General features: G+C 42.6%; 1 protein-coding gene across 1 annotated transcript in view; it reads right to left on the bottom strand.

Annotated features, from left to right (window-relative positions):
- The window catches only part of DCUN1D4 (defective in cullin neddylation 1 domain containing 4), a 115,733-nt gene that overhangs the window by 35,397 nt on the left and 59,437 nt on the right, over nucleotides 1–20,899 (bottom strand).

The following is a 20,899-nucleotide window of genomic DNA, read 5'->3' on the forward strand; positions in this document are numbered from 1 at the left end:
CAAGTCCTGTTCAATATACAATAGTGAGAACGAAGCTAAAATATACCCTCATGCTTAGTGATGAAAAATATTCTAAGGAAAGACTCCTTGGGGAAATATGATCTCAGGAATCAGTTCCATTTTCTGCTTTGAATTGGAACCAGATTTAGAAGTGACAAACTAAATATGGCTAACCTCCTTCCCCTTTTGAAATGGGGCCCATGTCACCAGGTGTCTACACTGCTCAATGGTAAGGGGTCAGAGCTCTAAATCAATGAGTTAAACAAACTTCAGTGGGAAACATAATTTAATGTACAGATATTAGCAATAAATTCTGGTATAGATTTTAGCAATAAACCACAATTAAAGCTTGATTTTGTTTCATGTACAGTTACTAATTTATTTATAATTGTGTGTAATTTAAAACCAAAATAGTGACCTATTATCTGCATTTGAAATGTTTCTTGCTTCGGGAAAATACTGGCTTCAGTGTGCTAATTATGCTTTCAGACACTGGCACATCTTGAGTTCTTTGGCATCTATCTATAAACAGGATTCTTTTTTATTCAAGGATTCTTTTTTAAACTCTTTGCTTTACCAAGAAACCTCTGTATTCAGATTTAAATTTCTAGGAAAAATCTCTTAATAATGTCTTTAAATTTCAATACAAATTTAGACAATTGTCAGGATTAGGCATTGGTACATATCAGCTTACCTGCATACTCATAGAACCATTCTAAGCATCTCTTACTTGAAAAGACTTCTTCCTCTGTCTTTATTCTAGTTGAATCATATTTTCTATACATGCTAAAAATGGAGAAAATAATAAATAAGTAATTTACATTTTAAAAAACAGCTTTGTAGTCAACATACAGTTAGCCAGTACAAATGCAATATCATTTTCCTAATGTGGATAGTTTAATCTTAGGGCTTCTGTTTTTCAGGGTTTAATAAGGTAATTTCATTTTGGGGGAGTCTATTTTTTGGAAATTTTTGAGCTTATGTAGATGTCCAAAAATGTGTATATTTTGTAATGAGTAATGTATATTATACACATTATTCATTATAATAGTATATGCTGTAATGAGTAATCTCTCTGTAATGTTCTTTAGCACACTTTAACATAGTACTGTTTCAACCAGCACTACATTAAAGCACACTAGGGAAGTTTTAATGCACATTAATAGGGGCTACGCAGACCAGTTAATGCGCAACATATGAGTGCGCTTTAGAAATCACACTCTTGACAGTGTGCATTACTGAGCCATGTAGACAAGCCCTTAGATACAAGTAACCATTTCCAGGTTTACTTTATAAACACCAGTTTGTTTTCTTTTCTTTTCTCTTCTTTTCCAGAATCAGGGGTGTTTTATTGGTGTTATCAGTTAAAATCTAAAATCAGAAGCCCTACTTAATCTTTAGCATTTTACTTAACATCTTGCCCGCAGATATTCACTTATTTATACAACTGCTTAACAGAATAAGTACCACAAAACTAAATATTAGAAATACTGAATGTACAAATAAAGCTTGCTCTTTCAAAGTTTGGAACCTTTTCAGCAACATTGACTAGATGGCTCAAGGAACTGTAATGACCTCTTGAGACCTTCATCTACAGATCGTTGGTTTAAAATCCAGCTCAGGCTGAGAGTGACCACCAAAAAAACCTGCAGGGTAACCAAATGCTATGTGAGTTTGTTAGAGGGCTTTCCCTTCACACCCACAGGCACTGACTCCGTGGAAGCTCCAGGGCTGGAGCACCAACGGAAAAAACTTAGGGGCTGCTTAGAAACCACTGGCAGCCAACTCCTCCCCCCCGCATGCCTCCTGCCCACTGGCAGCCCCCACAAATCAACTCCTGCCCCTCCCTCCCAGCACTTACTGCCTCCAGCAATCAGTGGGGTGTGCAGGAGGCTCTGGGAGGAAGGGGGAGGAGCATGCTCAGGGGAGGGAGTTGGGAGAAGGGGTGGAATGGGGCCTGGGACAGAGCAGGGGCAGAAAGATGCAGGTGGAGGCTTGGGGGGGAAGAGGACGGGTAGAGGCAGGACCTGGGGCAGAGAGGGGGGTTGAGCACCCCATGGGCCCGGAGGAAGTGGCACATGTGCCCAACCCTGGTTCTTGTAACACAGACAGAAAGCAGAAGACAAGAAATCCGAAGTGCAGGCAATGCAATATTTATTGGGGTTAGTTTCAAGCAAGCATATCCATAGCTCCACACGCTGGCAGTCTGTTTCCAAGTGTTCCATTCCCAGCTTTGAGGTCACAGAGCTTTTACACATGTCCCCGTTCCCAGCTCTGACATCGCAGAGCTTTTGCCTGTGTCCCTGTTTCCTATTCCCCCCACCTCCTTCTTAGTAGCCCCATATATACCTGCAATGCATGCCCGTGGTCCCACCTCTTACAACTTATGGTCATGTTCCGTTTTGGAGGGTCATGAGTCTGGGCTCTTCGTCCTACCTCTTTTGTATCCCATGGGAGGGATACGGAGTGAGGCTGTGCACTGACCAAGGCCAGGCTTTTCCTCGGCTCTAAGTATGTCTAGTGCCTCCCCACCAAGCCTCCTTTCCCCTCCTAACGGGCAGTCTGACCTTGGCTTGAGAGAGGAGCCACCCAGCCTTCCAGTGTATGCTCATCTGACAAACTCCCACCATCCCCAGTAACACTTTAACTGTTCTTATCTGTTCCCATTATACTATCAAATCCACCTGGCTAGGCAAAGGCAACACACAGTGTCTTTGTTCACACATATTAGTAAGGATATGGATGTATCAAAAATCAAACAGGCAAACAAGACCCAAAATTCTATCTCATGCGAATATACAGGCCTGAGTCCTGCATTATCACTAGCACTCCTAACAGAGTTGGTGGCCTCAGTTCAGTTCCTGAACTGCCCTTGAACCAATACACACAACAATGGCAATTTCTGCAGAAAATCCACAGCAAAGGACACAACTAACTTCGCTGTGTCCTAAACAGAAACTCTCTAGATGAGGGCTTAGGCCTCTGCGTAAAGAAATATAGAAAAATTTGAAGCGTCTCTATCTTTACTGTATTTGTTCAGCAGCAAAACAAGAGTATCGTGAATTTCTATCCCTGGTGACACAGGGAAACCCATCACAAGTGCTAAAACAGAACAGTTAGTTACACTAAAGTAACTAGGGTTTTTATGGGAGGGGGAAGATAAGGGATTTGGGAGATGATGATGTCAGCATGTATCTCACTGTAGGTGCGAGTACTTTTTTTGTTTGATTAAAAGTGTCTGTTAGGGCAACACATGCAGCATAAGCCTCCTCATACTCTCACACAAGAGCAAAATTGGGGAAGGAATGGAGGCAACACCATGTTCCCACAGTTTCCTTGCAATTCAACCTCTGTGTTGCTGAGGACTCTGAAAAGTGGGGATGGAGGGTGCGTCATGGGATTCACAATGAGTATCTCAAAGAACCACACTTACTGTAAGGTAAGCAACCACTTTACCTTTCAGCCTGTGTCAATATAAATCCCACTGTAGATAACTGGCAATCAGTATCCCCCCTGGACAGTGGGAGTCAGGAATTCCAACTGTATAAAACACACTGACGGATTGCTCTGCCAAACTTGCAATCTAACCTAGCTACCATGTCAAGTGCATAACATTTAACAAAAGTACAGAAAGTTACTCAATGTAGCTGCCTTGCAGATCTCAGAGACTGGAACGTTTCTGAAGCAGGCCGACAATGCTCCCTGTGCCCAGGTGGAATGTGCCTTGACGTATGGAGGGAGCGACACACCAGCCAATAGATAGGAGGTGAAAATACAGTGTGATCCACTTCGAGATTCTCTGCAAAAGAGATAGCTTGGCCTTTCAAGGTGTTAAATATAGCCACAAGGAGGCAGGGACAGAAAGGCAGTCCTACTGAGGTAATAGAGCAAGACTCTGGAGACGTCAAAAGCATGCAGCTTCTTCTTCACAAAGCTGCATTCAATACCAAGAGAGAAGACAGGTATGGTGATGGACTGGTTCATGCAGATTTCCAAAACCATCTTTGGGATGACTTTGGGATGTAGCTTCATCGCCACCTTTTCTCTGTAAAAGAACGGCTAAGGCAGGTTGGACCTAGAGCTTTGAGCAGGTGCTCAACCTGTGGCTCACGGGCCATTTGCAGCCCCATCAGCACACAGCTGAAGCCATTGTGACGTTACGGCACATCAGTAATTATATATTTTGTACTGATGGAGTCCCGAGTTAACAATCGAAGCTGCATATGCAAGCCACAAAGGTAAATGAGGTTGAGAACTACTGCTACAGCGCTGGGCCAGTAAGACTATGCTTGCCGATCCCCTAGTGTAATGCATGCTACCAGCAGAAGAGAAAATTCTGCTGGCATAGCTACACCACATCCTTAATGACATTTGCTAACCGACAGAAGCACTTCCTGTTGGGTAGTTGCAGTATCCACCATGGATTTTGCTCATAGCCTATGTCAGGAGAGGTGTGATTTTTTCCCACACTCCTAGCCAACACATCTATGCATGGCAAATCTTTGTAATCAGACCAGCCTAAAGACCGTCTGTCTTGAATATCAGACAAGTTGTCACCAGTGTAAAAGGTGAAGGGGCTCTGAAGTTCTGCTCTCTAGACTGAGTCTGCTGCAGCTTCAAACACCTCATCAAATCTGTTCACATGTCGAAGATAGTGTGTGCATTGTTGAGGAAGAGATATGCTGGCAATCTCATATCTTGGGCTCTTTTTGCATGATTTCCATCTCAGTGGTGGTAAGACAGGTGCACTGAGTCTGGCTGTAGCTGGGGATGCTACTTTTGATATACGAGAAGGATATAAATCCCCAGAGCATGTAGAGTATCTCTGGAGTCCTTCAGCCATGTGCACACCACTGTCTCTTGCTAACAGCTCTGAGTCTCAGAGGCAAGTCTTCAGTCATGACCTACTCCTTTCACAGGTGATTCCAAACTTGGCGCCACAATACATTGTGCTATTCACTGTGATGGCCATAGACCTGTATAAGGCGTCTTAATTATAGCCTTAAGCTACTCCTGATGTCATGACGCAGCTTTGCAGGAAGAGTTGTCAACAGCTCATATTTGGTTAGCAGTGCTTGCAATTATCCACCCATGTATTTTTATGCAAAGCCAGAATACAATACATTTCCTCCAAACAGGCTGAGGCATTTGGGTTTTTGTCTTTCTATGTACTTTGTTTACCTCAACTTTTCTTGTATGGTTTGATATAACTAAAGGCTAGGTTGGTGAGTTGTAGAAGTAATCAAACCTGTGACGAAGTGGGACTGTTCTTAATGTTTCTCTGAATACTGTGTGGGTGCCGTCAGTTTCCCCTATGCAGTTCTTAGTGTTCCAGCATGCATAAATGGCTAGACTCTGTTTCCTGCAACAAAGCTGCAGGGCCCTTCTCCCCCCTGCAGCGACCCTCTGGCTTCACCAGACCCCGCCATGGGCGGACTCGCTGTTGTGGGAAGCGCACGAGGGGCATAGTTGAATGCTCCAAGGTCTGATCCAGGAAGGTGAAGCACATGTGAGCTTCTTGCCTGAAGACAGTCTGCTCAAGGAAGAGGAGGCTTCCAAGTCCTGACTGGCTTGTGGGGAGCAGTTCAGAGCATTGCCGGGACTCCGTGACAAACCCCATACGGTGTGGTATCCAATGTTCCGCTAACTTTTTCCATCCATGTGCAGATATATTTTGTTATGTGCAACACCTAATATCAAGGTGATGTGCAAGATGCGCACCACCATACAAACATAAAAACATAGCTATAATACTATATTTTTAAACAGTTCATAGGTATGGAAGAAGAAGGAAGAATATATAAACAAGGGATAATTAACAAGGTGCACTGCTTAAGGTGTTTATTTAATATGAAATCAAATAAAAAGCAATTAACACTCCTTCGAGTACATGTATTTTATGCATCCTTTCTAACCAACTCAAGCTAGTAACACACCAAAATGTGGCTACTTGAAAACAGCTATATAAATAAAATCAAAATCTGATGAGCTAGTATAAAGCATAAAAACATGCTCATCATATGGTGACAGTAGAGGGGAAGAAGAAGGCAGGCAGAAGCAGAGATGGATTGACAACATAAAAGTGTGGAGAGGAATGGACTTCGGAAACTCGAGCACTGACACACAATCGTCAGGGGTGGAGACAATTGGTTGATTGCTCATCAGTTGATGATGCCCCAACACCTATGCGATTATGGGTATGATGAGATTATAGAAAATATGCACCAGACCCCAATTTAATAACCTACTCCTACCACAGCCACCTAACTGTCAGGGAAAGCTGCTCTCAAAATGAAGAATATGCCAAAACACTAGCATGCTACCAACTTTTGCAGTACACAAACATATCCTCTTGCATGCATAATTATCTGCACACTAGCTGACTTTATAGATGCTAACAAAATCTATGAGTCAACTAGAAATAGTCACAGCTCTCATCACAATATTACTACAGTATTTTCTGATATTAGAAAGGAGGTAAAAGGCATTCAACTTGGGCATAAATTTACTCTGAGATGTCAACGTTCAATTTGATTAATACTGCACGCACATAGGACAGTAAAAAAAGTAATAAAGAACACAGCAAGCAAATACAAACAAACAAGTGACAACATTGAAAACGAAGGAAAGTGAGACATCAAGTGGTTGGTTATGTGGATTTTAAATTAGGCTTAGGACCACGCTGTGCAAGTTCACACAGAGTTCTGTAGAACAGGGAGAGGAGAGGGAGAGGGAGAGGAGAGGGAAGAGACAGAGAGAGAGAGAGAGAGAGAGAGAGAGAGAGGAGAGTGTGTGTGCTGTGTGGTTTTGGGTGTTGTGTTGGTGTGTGTGTGTGTGTGTGTGTGTGTGTGTGTGTGATGTGTGTGTTGTTGTGGTGTGTTGTGTGTGTGTGTGTGTCGCTCAACTCGCAAAAACTCAAGTAGAAGAGCGCTTGGAGCAGCAAAACACATGGCTTCAAGGTTGCACAGAATCCCTGCCTCAAGAGGCTTGCAATAAGGGATAAAACACAACCCAGGGAAACATAAAGACCACTCAGTTTATCGTTCTGTAGCTCAGGGAAGATAATGGAGCATAGTAAACTAAAGAAATCATCTGCAACACTGGAAGGTGGTAATAGGTGACAGGGAATAAGCCAGGACATTGGATTTGTAAAAGAACAACATTCGTGTCAAATCCATCTATAGCTTTCTTTGATAGGATAATGAGCTTGGTGGTAAGGGAGAAGCTGGTGAATGTGTTATACCTAGACTTTAGTAAGGCATTTGATACGGTCTCGCAGATATCCTTATCGATTAACTAGGCAAATACAATTTAGATGGGCTACTATAAGGTGGGTGGATAACTGGCTGGATAACCGTACTCAGGAGTAGTTATTAATGCTCCCTACCTGCTGGAAAGGTATAACAAGTGGGGTCCCGCAGGGGTCTGTTTTGGGACCGCTCTGTTCAATATCTTCATCAACACCTTAGATGTTGCATAAAGTATGCTTATTAAGTTTGCGGACGATATTCAAACTGGGAGGATTGCAATTGCTTTGGAGGACAGGGTCAAAATTCAAATATGATGGACAAATTGGAGAAATGGTCTGAGGTAAACCGGATGAATTCATATAGACAAATGCAAAGTGCTCCACTTAGGAGAGAACAATCAGTTTCACATACTAAGAATGGGAGAGATGTCTAGGAAGGAGTATGGCAGAAAGAATCTAGGGGTATGGTGGACACAAGCTAAATATTGAGTCAACAATGTGATAACCGTTGTCAAAAAAGAGCAACGTATTCCAGGGATGATTAGCAAGTTGGTTGAACTAGAACACGAGAATCATTTCTTGTGCTCCGCTCGCGGGTTAGGCGCTCAATAGGTGAGTCACTGTGTCAGATCCTGGGCCCGTCATTTTCAGAAAGAATGTTGGAGAAATTGGAGGGGTCCAGAGCACAGTCACATACTGAGATGATTAAAGTTTCGAGGAACATGACCTATTGCAAGGTGAAGGTATAAGATTAGCGGTCTGATTTAACGTTTGGAAGAGAATGACTTGAGAGGGGACATGATAGCAGTTTTCAGGTATCTAAAAGGGGGTCATCAGGAGGAGGGAGAAAACTTGTTCACCTTAGCCTTTAATGATAGAACAAGAAGCAGTGGGCTTAAACTGCAGCAAGGAAGATTTAGGTTGGACATTAGGAAAAAGTTCCTAACTGTCAGGGTGGTTAAACACTGGAATAAATTGCCTAGAGAGGTTGTGGAATCTCCATCTCTGGAGATGTTTAAGAGTAGGTTAGATAAATGTCTATCAGAGACAGTCTAGCCAGTATTTGGTCCTGCCATGAGGGCAGGGGACCTCTCGAGGTCCCTTCCAGTCCTAGAGCCTATGAATCTATGAATCCTACAAAACACCTAGCACCACACCTAGTGCTTGCTACTTATGTGTCAATGGGAGTACTCTGAAGAGCCAGAACTATACTAGATAGCAAAGATCAGGCCTTAATGGTATCCAATACCTCTCCCCAAACAAATTCTAAAACTTAATGGTAATCATTGTCTGAAATCCAACTCTAATTGAAAGGCCAAACTAATAAACAGCATCCATAGTGAAGTTCTTCCAGTTTTAACAATTTACCATGTATTAATTAGTAACAGGATATTTAAAAAAAAAATCATAAGATCAGTTTACAGATGTCTACAACACTCCAAAAGAATTATGTTGTTAAAAGAAACATTTTCTTTCTTACCATAAGCCATTGATACCTTTGTTTGAAATGTAACCTTGCAAATGTCATGAGCTAGGCCTATCCACGTTTTTGCTCCAGTATCCATTCACTAAAGCCCCAATCCTGCAAACGTGTATGCATGGGAGCCTTCCAGATGCATAATTGTTTGCAGGATCAGTATCTAAGGACTTGTAAAGTGCCAGCGTAGACAGCACTGCAACTTTCTTGCTCAGGGGTGTGAAAAAACACCCCCCAATGCTGCAAGTCTCAGCGCTGTAATGTGCCAGTATACGCAGCGCTCCCAGCGCTGGTAGCCACGTCCCTCATGGAGATAGGTTTTTAGAGTGCTGTGAGAGCTCTCTCCCACCACTGTGCCGCGACTACACAAGCAATGTTAAAGTGCTGCCGCGGCAGCACCTTAATGTTGCTAGTGAAGACGTGCCCTAAGAGAGTGTAAATAGCATGAAAGCAGCTTCTTAAAGCCACACTAATCAAAATAAAATCACAGATTTATTTCTTTTAACCTTGGATTGCTCTACATAAGATGGCTACAACAGAAAGATCAAGACCTCACTGCAACCTAATCTTCACTCTTCAAAAATATCCATATAACCCAAGGGTGGGCAAACTATGGCCTGGGGGCCACATCCGGCCCTCCAGACCTTTTAATCCAGTTGTCAAGCTCCCGCCAGGGAACAGCATCAGGGGCTTGCTCCACTCTGCATGGCTCCCGGAAGCAGCGGTATGTCCCCCCCTCATAGGGGCAGCCGGGGGCTTCGCGCACTGTCCCCACCCCAAGCACCGCCCCTGCAGCTCCCATTGGCCGGGAACCACAGCCAATGGCAGCTCCAGGAGTGGCACCTGCGGACGAGGAAGCACGCAGAGCTGTCTGGCCGCATCCATGTAGGAGTCGGAGGGAGGACATGTCGCTGCTTCTGGGAGCAGCTTGAGGTACACGCTCCCCAGGGCCTGCACCCCTGACACCTTCCATGTCCCAACCCCCTGACCCATCCCTGATCCCCCTCGCACCCTACAAACCCCTCGATCCCAGCCCGGAGCACTCTCCTGAACCCCCAACCCCTCATCCCCAGCCCCACCCCGGAGCCCGCACTCCCAGCAGGAGCCCTCACCCCCTCTGCACCCCAACCCCCAATCTTGTGAGCATTCATGACCTGCCATACAATTTCCATACCCAGATGTGGCCCTCAGGTCAAAAAGTTTGCTCACCCCGATATAACCTCCTCAGAACTCTAGGAAGAGGACAGATTAACAATACTAACCTACAAAAGCAGGCTAAATGCTTTACAATTAAAAAAAAAACAGCAACAGAAGTCAGATCCTGCATTAAGATCTGCTAATGCAGAATTCCTGAGCCCTCACTCTCTCTCTGCTCTGGATCTGTCTCCCTCCAATCTTAGCCCAGTCTTTCTAACATCTCCCGGCAGATGTCCACCACAGCAGTCAACTGAAACTCAACATGGACAAAAGTAAGCTCTTCATCTTTCCCTGCTGATACTAGGTGAAAAATATTTTGGTCTAGAACTGCAGAGGATTCACTGTTTTGTGTTTGCTCTACCATTCTAACAGTGGAAAATAGCAGAGGTGCCACATTATTCCTTCCCCATTATATTATTCCTGGCATATTTCAGGAAAGTACTGAAAGCTTTTTGGTGGGTGGGGTCATGGCAAATAAGTCAATTTCTGGGACCCCACGACACTAAAATTAATTGTGGAGAACAACTGGGTCCATTTCCCATATATGTTTCTGCGAGAATGTTCTGTTGAGCAAGTCCACAGTGGTATTCCCCACCCGGCACGTAGGCTGATGATATAATGATGCTCTGCCGAATGCACCAGTTCCATAGTGTCACTGCTTCTGCTCAAATGGATGGTGATCTCGCTCCTCCCTGGCAGTTTATGTAGAATATATATACTATGTAGTCAGCCATGACTTTCATGCTTGCCTTCATCAAATGGTAGGCAAACATTTCTAACTGCTCTGAGCTCCAATAGGTTGATATGTAGTGTTGATTCTAAGTGGGACCATTTGCCTTGAACCATGTGATCATCTAGGTGAATTCCCCAGTCCAGTAAAGATGGATCTGTTGTCTGTATCAACACTGGAGAAGGCCCCTGTACAGATATTCTGCAGATATTTCCACCTTTTGAGAGTCTTTGGCTATCAAGGACATTGACGGTACTTTGTTCTATCTGTCTCTTTTTGATGGATATACCATTTTGAGTCATGCCAGAACACAACGCACGTGGAACCTTGCATGACTTATCACAAAGGTGTCTGAGTATTTGAAGGCAATTTCTGGCTAAGGTCTGGAGGCTGGTGTGAATGATTGATTAAGATGGTTAATGTGCTGAATCTGTGTAGTAGTAGGAAGACATTGGCCTTTACCACACTGAGATCAGCTTCTATGAATTCTAGCTGTTGTACTAGAGTCAGAGTCGATTTTTGAGCTTTCTGTTGTAGTCCCAACTGCGTGAATACATCTATAGCAGAGGTCCCCAAACTGTGCAGTCCCCTGGGGGGCACAGCAGAATATTCAGAGGGCACAGCAGGTCCCAGGCCAGCCCCCATGAGGGGCCGGCAGGGAAGGAATGCCATCCAGCCCCACTCCAAACTCTGCTCCATCCCCGGGCCTAGCCCCAAACTCACCCCCAGCTGCAGTCCAGCCTCAACCCCATTACTTCTGTCTGTGCACCCCTGCCAGTTGCGGCCCTGCTCCTGGCCCCAGAGGAGGCATAGATAGAGGCAAGGCGGGGGCATAACCCTGAAAAGTTTGGGGATGACTGATCTATAGTCTTTTGCATAGCTAACAGGGCATCGTTGAAGGATTGTGCCTTGAGTAGACAGTTGTCTAGATATGGATGTATCATGATCCATGATTTGCAAAGATGGGCTGCTACAACAGATAGGACCTTTGAGAACACTCTGAATGTGGATGATAGGCCAAATGGAAGCACCTTATATTGAAAATGGTCTTGACCCAAGGTGAATCTCAGGAACTTCCCGTGGGATGGTGGAATCACGATATGAGAGTTAGCATCTTATATGTCTAGGGCCAAGAACCAGTCTCTCTGGTCCAGAGATGGAATTATTGCTGCTAATGTAACCATCTTGAATATTTGTGACTTTACATATTTGTTTAGAAACCTCAGATCCAGAATGGGTCTCCATCCTCTATTCTTTTTCAGTATCAGGAAGTATTTGGAGTGGAAACCCTTCCCTCTGTGTTGATTGGGAACTGGTTCTATAGCACCAAGGTTTAGGAGATGGATTTATTTCCTGAAGCAGCAAGCTCTTGTGAGAAGGGTCCCTGAAGAGGAAGAGAGAGAGAGAATGGGTAGGCAGGAAGGAGGTAAAGTGGACTGAATAACCAATGGACATGATCTCCAGTACACATTTGTCTGATGTTATCTTTTCCCAGTTTTGTCGAAAAAGAACAGGACAGTGTTTGAAGGGATGTAGATAGTTTGAGTTTTGCAGCAACTGATGATGGGAGTGGTAGCCTGGGGCTTCAATCAATGTCTCAACATTGATGTTTCAACGTTGAGGACTGTACAGTTTAAGTGTGGGAGGCTGCCGGCTTCTGTTCCATCCGCTGTCTTTTCTGCTGAGGAGCTGATGTGAATGATTGATTAAGATGGGGACGGATGGAACTGGGCAGGTTAGGATCTTTCTTTTCTCTGCGATTTGCTGTACTTTCTTTTCTGTGCAGGCATGTAGATCTCTAAGCAGTGCAACCTGGCTCTTGAGTCCTTCAATGGGTGCAGTGAACAATCTGTCTTCTCCACAAAGAGTTCAGATCCTTCAAACGGAAGGTCCTCCACAGCTGTTTGGACTTCTCTTGGGAGACCGGAAAGGTGAAGCCACAAAGCTCCCCTCATTACTAACACCATTGATACAGAGTGGGCAGCTACATCCGCGGTGTCTAATGTGGTTTCAAGTACTGTCCTTGCCAGAAGCTGGCCTTAGGCAATGATGGCTTGGTACTGCTCTCTTTGATCATTTGGGAGACATTCAATAAAGGCATTAAAATTTCCCATAACTGATACGATTATATTTTGCCATCCAGGCCTGATAATTTGCATATTTTTGTCTCCTCATTTGCATGTTGGCATTATCATGGCTGTCGTTTGCCAAATGATTTTGGCTAGGTCTAGGAAGTCCTCACTGACTGGGAGTGAAATATGAGCTAAAGAGGAAGCATGCACGATGTCCAGCAGCTTGTGTTGCAACATCTTCACTTCAAGGGGGATGTGAAGTGAGTCCGCCACTCTCCTGGTAAGGTCCTGAAATTGTTTGAGGTTGTCTGTCATAGTTGGTGGAGGGGGCATTATGGCCTCCTCTGGAGAGAACGATGAAATGTTTGTTGCTGAATTAATTTATTTATTCAGCCTTGCCTCCTGGTCCTCAAAGGTCTCCTCTTGAGGATCTAGGGGTCTAGAAAGGGAAGCTGATGGAGATTGCATTCCTCTATCCATATGGGAGACACTCAAGGTCCTAGAGAACTGGTGTCTATAGGATACCCGTGGGAAAAAATTGCCTAGGGGGGTTCTGGGATCTCCATCATTGAAGATTTTTAAGAACAGGTTAGACAAACACCTGTCAGGAATGGTCTAGATCAGGGGTTCTCAAACTGGGGGTCGGGACCCCTCAAGGGGTCATGAAGTTATTACACGGGGGGTTCGCGAGCTGTCAGCCTACATCCCCAAACCCCGCTTTCTCTCCAGCATTTATAATAGTGTTAAATACAAAAAAAGTGTTTTTAATTTGTAAGGGGGGTTGCACTCATAGGTTTGCTCATAGGTGAAAGGGGTCACCAATACAAAAGTTTGAGAAACACTGCTCTAGATAATACTTAGACCTGCCATGAATGCAGGGGACTGGACTAGATGACCTCTCAAGGTCTCTTCCAGTTCTATGATTCTATGGGTCCCAATACAGCCACTGGGGTGGGGTAAAGGGCATAGGTGGTAGTGCCCAAGGGTGTCCATACCAAGTGGTTGGGCCTTGTATGTCCTGTTAGTTATTGTATTTCTAGGTGATATGTCTCTTGACAATGCTCTGGGAAGCTTTGAACTGAGACAGAAGATAAATCATCATTACCGCCCTCTTCTTCTTCGCTCAATAGAAGTGGAGATGATAAAGAGGCCGGAGGGGAATATCTTGGTACCACAGGGTATTCCAGAGTCCGAGATGTGGTTAGTACCACTACATTGGTACCAAGTAGTAGGGATTCCAGTGTTTCAGAAGCCAAGAGATCCTTGGAGAAATGGAATTCCTGCAGTACTGTGGTGGTAATTGGTCTGTCTCGAATGCGCCGTCAGTGATAAGGAAGTTAGTGGTATTTGAATTCTTCTGTGCTCAACCTCTGAGCCCTCTCATACTCCGAACCCCTCAGCCCCACTCCCACCACATGAATTTGTTAGGTGCACCAATATGGAGGTGATGTGTCACACATCACCTCCATATTGGTGCACATAACAAAATTCATTCTACACGTAGGTGGGAAAAATTTGAGGGAACACTGCAACTGACCTCCCTCAGCACCCCAGATTTGCTCCAGCTACCAGATGCTAAGTGACATTCTCCCTTGTTGCACTTTTAGGAACTACTTTAGCTTGCCATGCGATCTGTATTCCTTTCTATAGAATCTGTCAGAAGCCAGGGTTGTAAATCTACTTTTCCAGTGATTATGAATAGCCTCGAGTCCCTCAAGAAGTTGCCCACTGTAGCACTAAAAGAGTGAGATTTATTTGAGCCTCTGATCTCAATGAGCAAGATTCCATTATACGTACATGAAACAGCTTCAGCTCCTACTATCATTTTCAGGGGGAAGCCGTTAGGCTATAGGATTATTAGGCTGAAGGACTATCTTTATAATATTATTCCCATAGTTAGCACTGCTTGTGAAATACACGGATGGTGTCAAACAAGACCTCATAATTTTATGTTATTGTATTTGTTTTTGTTGTTGTGCTGATGCCACCTGAGAGCTTTCATACCCAGGGTTGAGGTGATGCTATCCTGTAGTTCTGATTCAGGCAGCTGATCTTCCTCCCCTACGCAGGAAGAAATCCCTCTTTTTTGTGTGCATACACCTGTGCACCCAGATAATCAGCATGTCTGTAATCTGGTCTTTTCTGCATTAATATGTCATGCTACACTCCATGAAGGTGAGCAGGGTAAAAAGACACTGAGGATTATCCACCATGCTGCATTCTGAAGACAAGCAAGGGACCAGCACTGACTTAATTTCTTTAATATCCGCTTTGGGAGTTTGTCCCTATGAACAGGCTTCAGAGGAGACATTAAAATTGGACTCAGATATGGGTCAAAATATTTTAAGCGGCTAGCAGCCTCCTTGCCTTATGAGAGGCTGGGCTTCTTGTCTTTCCCACCCTCTATATGGGGTCTTTCTGCATCTTTCATGGAAGGTAATAGCATTCAAGAATAGGCTCCCCAGAGACTCTACTTCTTATTGTATGGAGTCTACATGGGCCAGATGGGTCTGTTTCTCCTGGAGACCTTAGTCTGGAATATCAGTAAGGAACACCAGAAGGCCTGTTACCAGGATGGCAATGGGGTAGTAAACTTGGCCCAAAGGCCCCTTTGCTATACTCTCCAGGGCTGTCTCCAGTGCCCTCCATCTGCAACTTGAGGGGAGATGGAGGGGCAGAAGGCAGCTGAGTTTCACAGTGAGCTCTAGGCACTGAGGAATAATTTTCCACCTAAAACCACTCTTCTGGCATTGCTCCCGATGGAGAGAATGAGGGAAAGGGCTTTTTGCTCCTGGAGCCAATCCTACCTGCCTCCTTTCCTGCCTAGGAAAAAGCGGTGGTGGTGGGAGCGGGAGGTAAGGCAAACCCACCCAGGCTGCTCTGGGGGCAAAAGGAACAGGACTGAACTGTGTAACAGAGAAGACTGAGCTCCCCAACAAGATCCTTGGTAAAGAGTGCGTAAAACCAGGAGAGATAGGTCTTCTTTTTGCCTCTCAGCATAACTTGCTCCCTGAAGCCTGCAGGGGCACCAGACACCACCACAAACACCTCAGAAGGCAAAGCACAGACAATGGAAATCGTTCCTCAAAAGACAGATGTAGTCCTGAGACACAGCTGGGAATTATCGACAAATTAGTCAGTTACACTTTTAGTCAGAAATATGAACTAAAAGGTGAAATTTTCCTCAGAAAAGCTCGGAAGCATGGAGGTCAGGCTAAGTCATTGGTGGCTGTGGGTGCAAATAAAACTGGAAGCAACTTCAAGAGTGAGACATTCCCCTGCTACCAGTGAATGACCGGTCTGATTCTACCCAAAAGCTAAAAGTCACCTGAAATATATTTGCAGAGTTTAAGATGAAGAGCTATTTGTTACACATCTAAATGTGGAGAGACACAATGAAGATCCTTAAAATTACACCTGCAGAATATTTTTAACTTCTTTACCTGTATAAAACACACACTAGCACTACCTTAGATTATTAAAACAGAAAAATGTTAGAAATGTAACTAGCTTTTTACTATTTGTTTACTATTTGCACTAAAGTCAGTTTCCTTTGTTTCCAGACAGCACTACTTTCTGGATCTCATGTACTGTCTCAATGTTTTGGCAGAGGAAATGTTCAATATTAAACTTTTATTAGGTTTTGTGAAAAAGAAGTATTGTTTCTGGTCTCACTTCATTATTCTATTTGCTATTTATATGGGTACATTTGCCACATTCTTATAGATAATGTTGTAGTATTTCTTGTGCATCCTGTTTTACTTTTTAATTTTATTATGCCTGAAAATTAGTAAAAAAATGCTTAAAAAAGACATACGTATTGCTTTTTGTTCTTGTTAGTACTGCATAGCCAACAAAGCAAAGAAAAGGGGAGCTGGATTCTATTCCTTTCATCAGCATCAACAGATTTATTTTAATAAGTTCCAAGTCAGTTACACTTGTGCAACTCCACTAAACACAATGGAGTTGCCCAGACATAATTAGGTGCCTAATTTGGCTTGGAGAACCTTTATTGTTAGTGACAGTGAACAAAATGGAAATAACTCAGTCTGAATAAATATTATGCTGAAATTCCAGGCTGGCAATTAGAAAAAAATCTTTTTTCATCTGAGGACATTTATTATGGGTACATTTGCTTTTTGAGACACTTATTATACAGTAGAGCATCATAGCACAAGCCCCATTGTCTAGCTCAGGGGTCCCCAACACAGTGCCCATGGGCGCCATCTAAATGCACCCGCATTCTGGCCAGCGGTGGAGCATCTGCGGAAATGCCGCCGAATTTCTGCGGCGTTTTGGCGGCGACGCCTCTCGATGACATCACTTGCCGCCGACAAGTGAAGTCATTGATAGTCGTCACCACCGAAACGCCGCAAAAATTCGGTGGCATTCCTCACTCAGTCATAGGCATAGATTTCCACAGTTAGTGCCATTTTTACCATTTCATAAGTGGATTATCACCCCAACTGTTCATCAATAATGTTATTTCATTATTATTAGTTCACATTAAGATGACATACCCATCATGTCTACTTTTCTTAGCAGATAAATCATCTCCGGCTGCAGGTCTCCTCTTTTTCCTTGGAGGCATCACTTTGCTAAAGCAGTCTGATGAACTGCAAGATCGGAGACTTCCTATGGAGGGTATTAAAAAGAAGGAATAAAAATAGTTACAGGGCAGTGAAACCATGTGCATTTTCCTCAAAAAATTAGAGACTGGTGAATTGATTTGAATAAAAGAACTGACATTTCAAAGTTAAACAAAATTCCCCCATCTCCTTTCAAAATAAAACATCACCCATGTTTATGTGCCACTCTACTTCCTGGTTTCTCACTCTACTTCGTGGTTTCTGTGAAGACAGAAAGCACTGAAAAATACTACAGGATCAAAAACCAGTCTCTTGTACTATTTTCAATCTGTCTAGTATAAATAAGGGCTACAAACCTCCTGGGAAAATCTGCTTTAGAGCCTCAGGAAGCATCCTAACTTTCACTTACTTGTCCAAACCAGAATTTTTGAGGTTTGCCCATCACTTGTCAAAATAAAGGGCTGGTCCTGTGATTAGAGCACAATACTTCTAATAGACACTCTTGTTTGATTTCTTAACCCAATGTCTTGTTCTCTGGCCCAAGAAGAACAGGAAGTGCTCTACAGGGAGGGGCATACTCAACAGCTACTGGTAGGAAGCACCTTTGTCACTTTGCTTTGACTCTCTTAGGAGCAACAACGACTGATCCCAGAAACGGAGTTTTGTCCAACCCTCCTTAACTAGAAATAATGACCACAGCACAGAACCCTGAAGAAGCAGTGTATAAAACACAGGATAAAGACCAGCTGGAAGAGTCAGTACAGCTCTGAATAGCATGCAGAGAACTTAAAAAGATAATAGAGAGAAGGCTAAGGGTAAGAAAAGGCAGAGAAGCCAAGTTAAGGTATTTGCAAGGAACTGCACAACAGGGTAGTCTTCATAGTAAGCCTTTAATTCACCTTCTGTGTAGCTCCTATGGCATCCAAGGTAATTCTTAATGTAGTAAAATCCCATATAATCCTCTAAATATGTTTCACTGCTTGACGCTTCAGAAAAATCAGACCATAAAACTTTCCATTTTTAGACATTACAGTGGCACAGGATGAAGGTAGGTGCTCAACTCTCATTAAAAAGGCAATGGAGTTTGGTGCTTAACTGCCTTCTGTGCCATTGAAAATCTCTCCCAAGTGCTCTGAAAGTAATATAAGGAAGGAAGTTCAGATGCACAACTGAGATACAAACAATAGATCCTATGAAGTTATTAGATTTTGCAATATGTTCTTTACATGATAGCTTCAGATGTATAATTTTTTGGTTTAGCTGATCATACTCTCCTACCTATTATCCATTTTTGGTCTTGCCCTCCCATCCATATTGTTTTAGAGAAGAAAGCAGTTCTCTCCATTTCAGGAATTCTCCCTAACACTGACCTACCTGTGATGTTCAAGTCTTCTTCAAATCCCCAGCATTCATGTATCTTTTTTATTCAGGAAAGTAATGACTGACTGGTCAAGCCTATGCTGGAGAGGAGTGCAAAGTGGGAAGAGGTAAAAACAAAAAAATCTCATCTATGGAAATATACAAATAATGGGTTAGGAAAAAACAAGAAAGAAAACCACTAAAAAGACAAGAAAAATAGAAGATAATATTGAAAGAAAGGGACAAGTGAAGGAGCACTGCAAATATTAAACGTTCTCAGGAAGGCTTCCAAAAGAATAAATTCTTTTACTCTAGTTTTCTTTTAAAAAGAGCTCGAAAATACTAAAATTACTGTCTCAGACTTAAAATATACATTAAGGAGCTAGTTAAGTAATAAGAACTCCAAGCAGCACATTGCTGGGGACAATTGCAGCAATACATTGCTGGTGTTGTGAGGCAAAAGATGAAAGTCCTAGTGAAAGTTATTTGAGAAGAGGAACATACCTAAACTGAGTCAAAAGCTCCAAAATATACTTCAGTGTGCATAATACAAAATGGATTAAAGAAACTATGTCATCTTATTAGTGATAAGTCCACATGAATATATCTGCTGAATTTCATTTACACAATCTTGAAATGCCTATAATTTACAGAGGCTGTAATTTTTTTAATGACCTTTTAAGTCAAGTTTTTAGAGGTTGTGTCAGCAAGTGAATAGACAGATAAACACTCGCACAAACTGGAAGTCTTAAGGTGAGCAGGACTAATCAGTTGTTTAGAGAAGGACAAGAGGCACAGATTTACTGATTCCACCACACACACACTAGAGCAGTACAAAACAACTTAGTGAATGGAGTATGGATTCTAGGGTACCCTTAAATTTTAATGTGACTGCCCAAAATACATGCTACTGTTAAATATAGCCCATGGCCATTCCTTCCCCTCTAACTTTAGTTTAAAGACAAAGCTGATGAATTGCGGATTTTTTATTTCTAGGTCACTCAGGCAACAATTACTATATATAAAAATAAACATACAAATATGACTATAGGCATTTGGGTTTGATATAAAATATATAAATTTATATGAAACACAGGCAGGGGCCTTGGGTTCCTAGTAAATTGCCAAACCGAATGTAGGGACTGCAAAATTCAATACATGACTTTTCAGAATGTGGATGCTTAGGGGAGGAGAAGTGAAATAATACTGGTCCTACAATGGAGGGAGGGGAGAACACTATGTATTTTTATAATTCATAGATTTCAAGGCCAGAATGGACCATTATGGTCATCTTGTCAGACCTCCTGAATACAACAGACCAAAGAATTTAACTCAAGAATTCCTGCATCAAGCCCAGAACTATCATATCCCAGATAAACTGTTCCAATGGCTTATTATCCTAATTTAAAATTTTGCACTTTATTCCTAGTTTGAATTTGTCTACATTCAGATTTATAGCCACTGAGTGAATGGGAAGAACAGTAGAGGGCACAGAATTTATAAAGTGACTATTTTTTAAAAAAAGACAGACACCTGAAAGAGGAATATATTTTCAAATATTGTTCCAAGAAGTATAAGTCTTCACAAACTGCATATGTTATTTATGATCTTACTGTCTGCATTCTAATTAGATCTTTTGTTGCACTTTTAATTGCTCAATGATGACCTACAAACTAACAAATCACAGTACAGAAGTATCATTTATTTTAAAAATGATACATGTACACAGCTGTTATTAAATACTTCTTTGTAATGAAAATTCACAAAGAAACAAGATATAGCTATGTTGTGTGCCCATCTGAATATAAAGATTGTCAGTTCTTTAAAGGCAATTTCTAACAGCTTTGTTAGTTCAGTATTGGTTTAATATGAATATTTTCTGCAGAGATTTTTCTAGGAGATCATTTTATTTTAAGGTAATTTCTCTCTCTAACTTTTCCTGACTAATAATCAGTTACAGGTCTGATCACCTACAAATGCACACACAACTCCGTCTTCAATAGGAGTTGCTTAAGACTGAGAGAAAATTTACTTACATATAACTGCTTCTCTGCAAATATCATCTTGAACATAGGAAAAGAAAGACTTCCTAGGTCATCAGGTATGATTCCTTGCTATCACAGGCAACCCCATCATATGATTCTATTCATAAACATATCCAGCTCCATTTCAACACAAGTTAGGTTGTTTGCCTCCTCCCTCCGCACCATTAGAAGGCTGTCCCAG

The sequence above is a fragment of the Chelonoidis abingdonii genome, chromosome 5, assembly GCF_003597395.2.
Source record: "Chelonoidis abingdonii isolate Lonesome George chromosome 5, CheloAbing_2.0, whole genome shotgun sequence".
NCBI classification, from domain to species: Eukaryota; Metazoa; Chordata; order Testudines; family Testudinidae; genus Chelonoidis; species Chelonoidis abingdonii.